Source organism: Quercus lobata, chromosome 12 (genome assembly GCF_001633185.2).
Source record: "Quercus lobata isolate SW786 chromosome 12, ValleyOak3.0 Primary Assembly, whole genome shotgun sequence".
Classification (NCBI taxonomy): domain Eukaryota; kingdom Viridiplantae; phylum Streptophyta; class Magnoliopsida; order Fagales; family Fagaceae; genus Quercus; species Quercus lobata.
In genome coordinates, this window is record NC_044915.1 from 38455951 (window position 1) to 38462004 (window position 6054).

The window sequence follows — 6054 nt, forward strand, 5'->3', positions numbered from 1 at the left end:
CAATGTACTACTTTTCTAGTACTCGAGTTTGAGAAACTCAAGTTCCTAGTGAGCATTCCACCGTGGCACTGGTTGAGTTGGATTTTGGGAATTAAAAAATGCTGGCTAGTACTTGAGCTTCTTAAACTCGAGTTGTGGTGGACTCGAGTACTGTGTAATCTTACATATACAGTACCCAAGTTCCACAAACTCGAGTATGGCTTGGGTACAACAACTGAAAGCAACCAGACTTGTACTCAAGTTTATTGGACTCAAGTACTATGTTAGCAGTACCCAAGCTCCATAAACTCGAGTATGGCTTGGGTTTATAGCAAAAGCATCCACACTCATACTCATGTTTATTGGACTCGAGTATTGTGTTAACAGGACTCCCACAGACTCTATTGAAAGGAAAATTCATATAATAAACAAGTAAATATAAATGTTGTAACATATGTCTAAGGATCCATGACATCTACAATGTGACAATGGTTACAAAAGTAACCTTGAGTTTGATCAAACACCCCAAGTGGTGCACCTCAAAGGGCACGCAAAATGCATATTCTAAAACATGCACAAATTCATTTTGATAAAGGATATTAGTTACTTGGTAAGTCTCCAATGAATGTCTAAAACCCTAACTCAATTTTGAGTGAGTCACAGACCAAATTGTGTTATGTCACCCAAGTAAAATTTCAGGTCTTAGTGCTTTTATATTAAGTCATATGCATAAGGCAAAATTAAAATCTCTTTCATGTAATGAGTACATCATTCTGATCAACACTTTGGAGCCAAAATTTTATATCACCCATCTATCTGACCAAGACAGAGCAAGTGTTGGAAAGTAGAAGACATTACCACAAGCCTTTATTAATTATCACGATAGCTCTTGCACAAGCTATTGTCGAGGCTTTACTAAGAAATTACCCGAATGAAGTTAATGAAAATGTTCAATATGGCCATCGATCTCTCCACCTTACTATATGAAGCATTTCCAACAGTAACCAAGTTTGATGAGGTATCATTTACATTTACATATATGGAGGAATTATAAATGGTAAAAACAGTGACAAAAACAATATTTTCTCTGCTTCTGAATGTGTGGGAGGACATTGAAAATTGGGTCTGGTTGAGAGCTTTGATGCCTGCAACATATATAAAACAAGAAACACACATAAGACACAACAAATAACCTATTTATAGGGATTGAGTGCAAAATTTTCTAATGGTAAGAAATAATACAAAATCATTTGACCACAGAGAGAGGAATGTTACAATTGTTACAAGAAAGTAGATGTATACATTACATTACTTTTAGAAGTGTCCATAAGACATAATTTCCTGTAAAGAGGAATATTAAGTATTAACATTGAAATGACCCCATAGTGTTGTGTGCATATCCAAAACAAATTAAAAGGTAAGACTGAATAGCTAATGATTAAATCTCAGTTAAATCTGCAACAAACCAAATCAAAGTTCCAGCAGTTTTTTGTTTCTTGATATCTGAAGGGAGTCCTGGGGTATGAAGACCATGTATTATTGAGTAGAAAAATGAAATCATGGCCAACCCACAAATGACGTAACACCTTTAAGAGAAAGGAAAAAATGAAAAACATTACATTACACATAGGGTAGTTACACATTACATTACATTAAACAATTAGTATGCAATTTTTGCGACAAACCAAATGGCAATGCTAATGACTTTTTGGATGCATCCTATAGGGAAATTAGCTTATAGCATAAATGCCATATTTGGTCCTTAAAATTTTATCTAATTTTTCTCAAGTTTCAAAAATACATAATTGAATGGCATATAGCATGCATTTTGATCTAATGGCATATATCATGCATTTTGTTTCAAGTTGCATTTAGAAGGATGCCATGGTTCAAACTTAGCGTACCTAGTCTGCAAGACCACCACTCGTCGGTACCTCGTTCCGCTTAGGGCGTGTTCTTTGGTTATGCCTCTCTTGGTTACACAACCCGCATTGCATCTTCCTTCCTCCCTCTTTCCATGGTGTGGTTCTCAGTGGTTTCCCGCCCTCGTCCATCTCATTCCTGATTCTTGTTGAGACAGGGCAACCTTTCTCTTGGATCAATCAGGGGTTAGGGACGACCATTCAAGTTTCTTTAGGATTTGCCCATGATAATCTATCTTTCAACGCAGGGAAAACGGGAGCATAGCTGCGGAACAGTGCATTCACGCTATAGCATGGGTCAATGTACTGCACTGCATCGTTTCGATACCTAATACAAATTGCAATGACATGTGAACATGGTATCTTGTACAGTTTCCATTTCTAACACGTGTAAGTTCTTTGTAGTAGATTAACTCCATGTGTGTGATCCCCATGTCAAGCAGTCCCTAGATTATGCGGTGTATCTACTTGATATGATTGTTGTTATGCGCTTAATCTCGTCACCTTGTGATGCTCTGCCTTCTCCTTATTTCTCATGAAGATATCTAAGGCATATTTACACAATTTTTTCCTCGAATTCAATTGCACTATGCTCTCATTGCGACGATCATCGAAGTAAGCATTTAGTTTGAATCATGTGTATTTCACCATTGCCATAATAGGCAGGTTGCGAGCACCCTTTAGAACACCATTGAAGCACTCAGAGATGTTTGTAGTCATCGCCCCATAACTATAACCCTTGTCAATAGTTAGAGCCCATTTGTCTTTGGACACATCCTTCAGATATTGGTGCACATCTCGGTTGACATTCTCAATTAATTCGAAGGTGGCATTGAATTTTTGCTCCTGGGTAGCACTTGCTGCCCTCCATACTAGATTCTTTAAAATTTCATTGTTCCATCTAGTGTTGACGTTACTACATAAATGATGAAGGCAGTAACGATGTTCTGTCATGGGAGGCTGCAAAAAGTCTCGACTAGTTTACTCAGGGGGGACAGCACAAGGGGTGGGTTGCCCAGGGGTGGGCATGAACTTCATCTCATCTCTATCACGTACATCTGGGGGGGCAATGCCGGTAATCGATGGAGGAGATGTACGAATGGTGGGCAATGGAGATGTAGTAGAGGATATAGGTGGGCAGGTATCATCGCAAGTCATGGATGGAGACCAAGATGTGTCCCTATGGGCAAATGTATGGGATGGACCCGCATCATCGTGCGCTATGGATGGTAGTGGACTAGTCGCATGGCAGCCCAAGTCATATCTAGTGTCCAAACACATCTCATCTGCTGTCTGATTTGCCTCCTCCATGGTGTGGTCATGCACGAGTGTGTGACGCCGACCAGATGTGTGACGTTGACTAGATGTGGGACGCCGATTAGATGTATGACGTTGACTAGATTGACGGCCTTCATGCCCTTGACGTCCACTTGCTTGCTGATCACGCCCTACAATCGGTTCACTTGTGTTGCTCACAACACGTGCATCGTCCAAGGTCAACTGACCGATCTCTTCAACAGCTTTTAGGGCATTAATGCAGTCGGTGTAGATCTAGGACCTTGGTTTGCACTTTGCCATAATCTTCAACTGTGATTCAATCTGTCACAAGTATACAAAAGTAGTGTTAGTAGGTTAAACTAAACTATATGAAGTGAGGTACATTTATAATAGAACAGTCTTTGTAAACTTACCAAAGTGTCACAGTATGAGATCTCTTTTGTAATATGACGAAGGGTGCGAGGATGAAACCACACCATATACTCGTCATTGTAGCTCATCTCCTTATGAAAGGGTGGTACATCTGCAGTTGCGGCGTGTGCATCCCACGAGAGTATATGTGTGGCATGTACTTCAACCCATTTTCTGTCTAGCTTGCCCTGGAGTGTTATCTTGTGAAGTTCAGTTGAAGTATCGACATCGACTGGTATGCCTTGCTTCATCCCAAACTGTCAAAGAACACGTTCGGGGTGATGGCCTTCAACTACCAAAAAATGTATGAGCAGCACGATAGACCTCCATATGCGTTGGCCTGTCTTACAATATGCGGGTAGGGAACCCAACACAGACTTGTATGACTCCTAGACAATTTGCAATGATCCAACAGATGCAAACAACCATATTAACAATATAATTAGAAAAAATGTGTAACGAATGTGAACAATACATGCCAATAATGTTTAACTCCGAAATAAAAAAAATGTTTATTCATTCCAAAGCGAATTGTAAGTACAACAACTACAAGCCAAAACGGTCCTTAACAAAGGCAAGATACTTGATTTGGTCGTAGTGAAGCAAGCGACATATGATTGGCACGTAGGACGTGCATTGGATGTTCAGTTGTGCACTTAGCCCCTTTCCATCTAGCAAACAACACAGACATAACCTTCATATTAGTTACTTACATAATTCTCATGCGAAAAAGTTAATGCGGAAATGTTAAACGGTAACTATCTAAGATTCTACATACCTGATAGCAAGTGGACCTGGGGGCAGTGCTTGGTGTGGATGCCTTATCACAAGACATATGTGTGGAAACCTCGCTCACACCCACAACTGCACCAATAGCAGTGCACCACCAATCTACTTGACTGTCTTCTCTGATGCTTTACAGAGGTGTCTATATAGCCAACTTAGTGCTGCACTACTTCAAATACAATTCTTTTCGTTGTTGATTGGATTGAAAAATTGCAAAAACATAATTGAGAGCCGTTCGCCAGACTTGTCCATAAACAACATTCCACCCAACATCCCCAGTATGTAAAACCAAACATACTGCTGCACAAGCACCTTAGTGGCGTCAGTCGGGAGAGGGTTGCTAAACCGCTCCTCGACCCATTTGGCTTTTACCCTCGGCCCTTCTATCATTGCGGTGTTCTTACCAGCACCAACTTGTCTGTTCGGTGGCCTATGTCCTAGCAATTCGATATAGAGGTTGCCCCAATCTTGAATATGGGTAAATCCCACCACCAGCAAGCCATCTACAGGTACCCCCAATATAACCTCCATGTCTTGTAGCGTGATGGTCATCTGACCATAGGGCAAGTGGAATGAGTGCGTCTCTAGCCGCCATCTCTCCACCAACGTTGTGATCAATGCATGGTCAAGGTCTATATTTGGGACTTGAAGTAGCCCCTCTAACCTCGCATCTACGATATAAGCGGCAATCCGAGGATCTAACCCACCTTCTAGCACACTTATAAATTGGTGACGACAAGTTAGTACACCTAGCACTTCCTGCAAACAGATCAGTATTGTATTAATAACAGCATTCACTAAGCACGTAATAAATATGCTTCAAACTTAAATGCCAATGCTAGGGACAAGTGCATAGTAAGAAAACTTTTTCTACTATACTATGATTTTGGACAAGTGCATACCTTGCCTGCCAAAGGAGCATCCCAAAGCGAACTTGAACGATGCACAGGCTGCCTCGTCAACAAAGGTTGGACAGAGGGTCCTGCTCCATGTGGGTCCATATTTGGCATAGTTAAAGGTGATTAATGGCCCATTGTACTTAAAAGCAATAAATACAACAATATGCATCCTAGAAGCCAACCCAAACATAGGATAAACATGGAAACCAAAAGGATTGAAAGGAGATTTTGATGCATATCTAAAATTTTAAAATCCCAACAAATTTCCTAAATTATATATATATTTTTCTAAATATGTGAAATTGGCCATTCCCTCACTTCCCTTCGTAGTGGACAATGAATTTTGCCAACAAAATTTCTCCCAACAAACAAATTAGAGCAACCATCACTAAAGATAGTGCAAACCTATCATGTTATCAAAATCACAACAGTTGAATAAAATATAGAAATTGTTAATTAGAACAACAAAATAACATAATGCATCAATGTGATGAAGCCCTAACAAGTTTTTATAGCCACAAATTACCCACAAATTAATCCCAATCCCAATTACCGACATATACCCATAAATAACCCTAACCCCCAAATGCTCAAACAAATATTGAGATAAGGAGAATGTACCTTATGATTCCAAATTGAAGATGCAGATTGAGAGTGAGAGTACAAAGTGTGAGCGAGACGAAGAGTACAGAGCGAGAGCGAGAGCGAGACTGAGAGTGAGAGTACAGAGCGTGAGTGAGATGGAGAGTATAGAGCGAGACTGAGAGGGAGACTAAAAG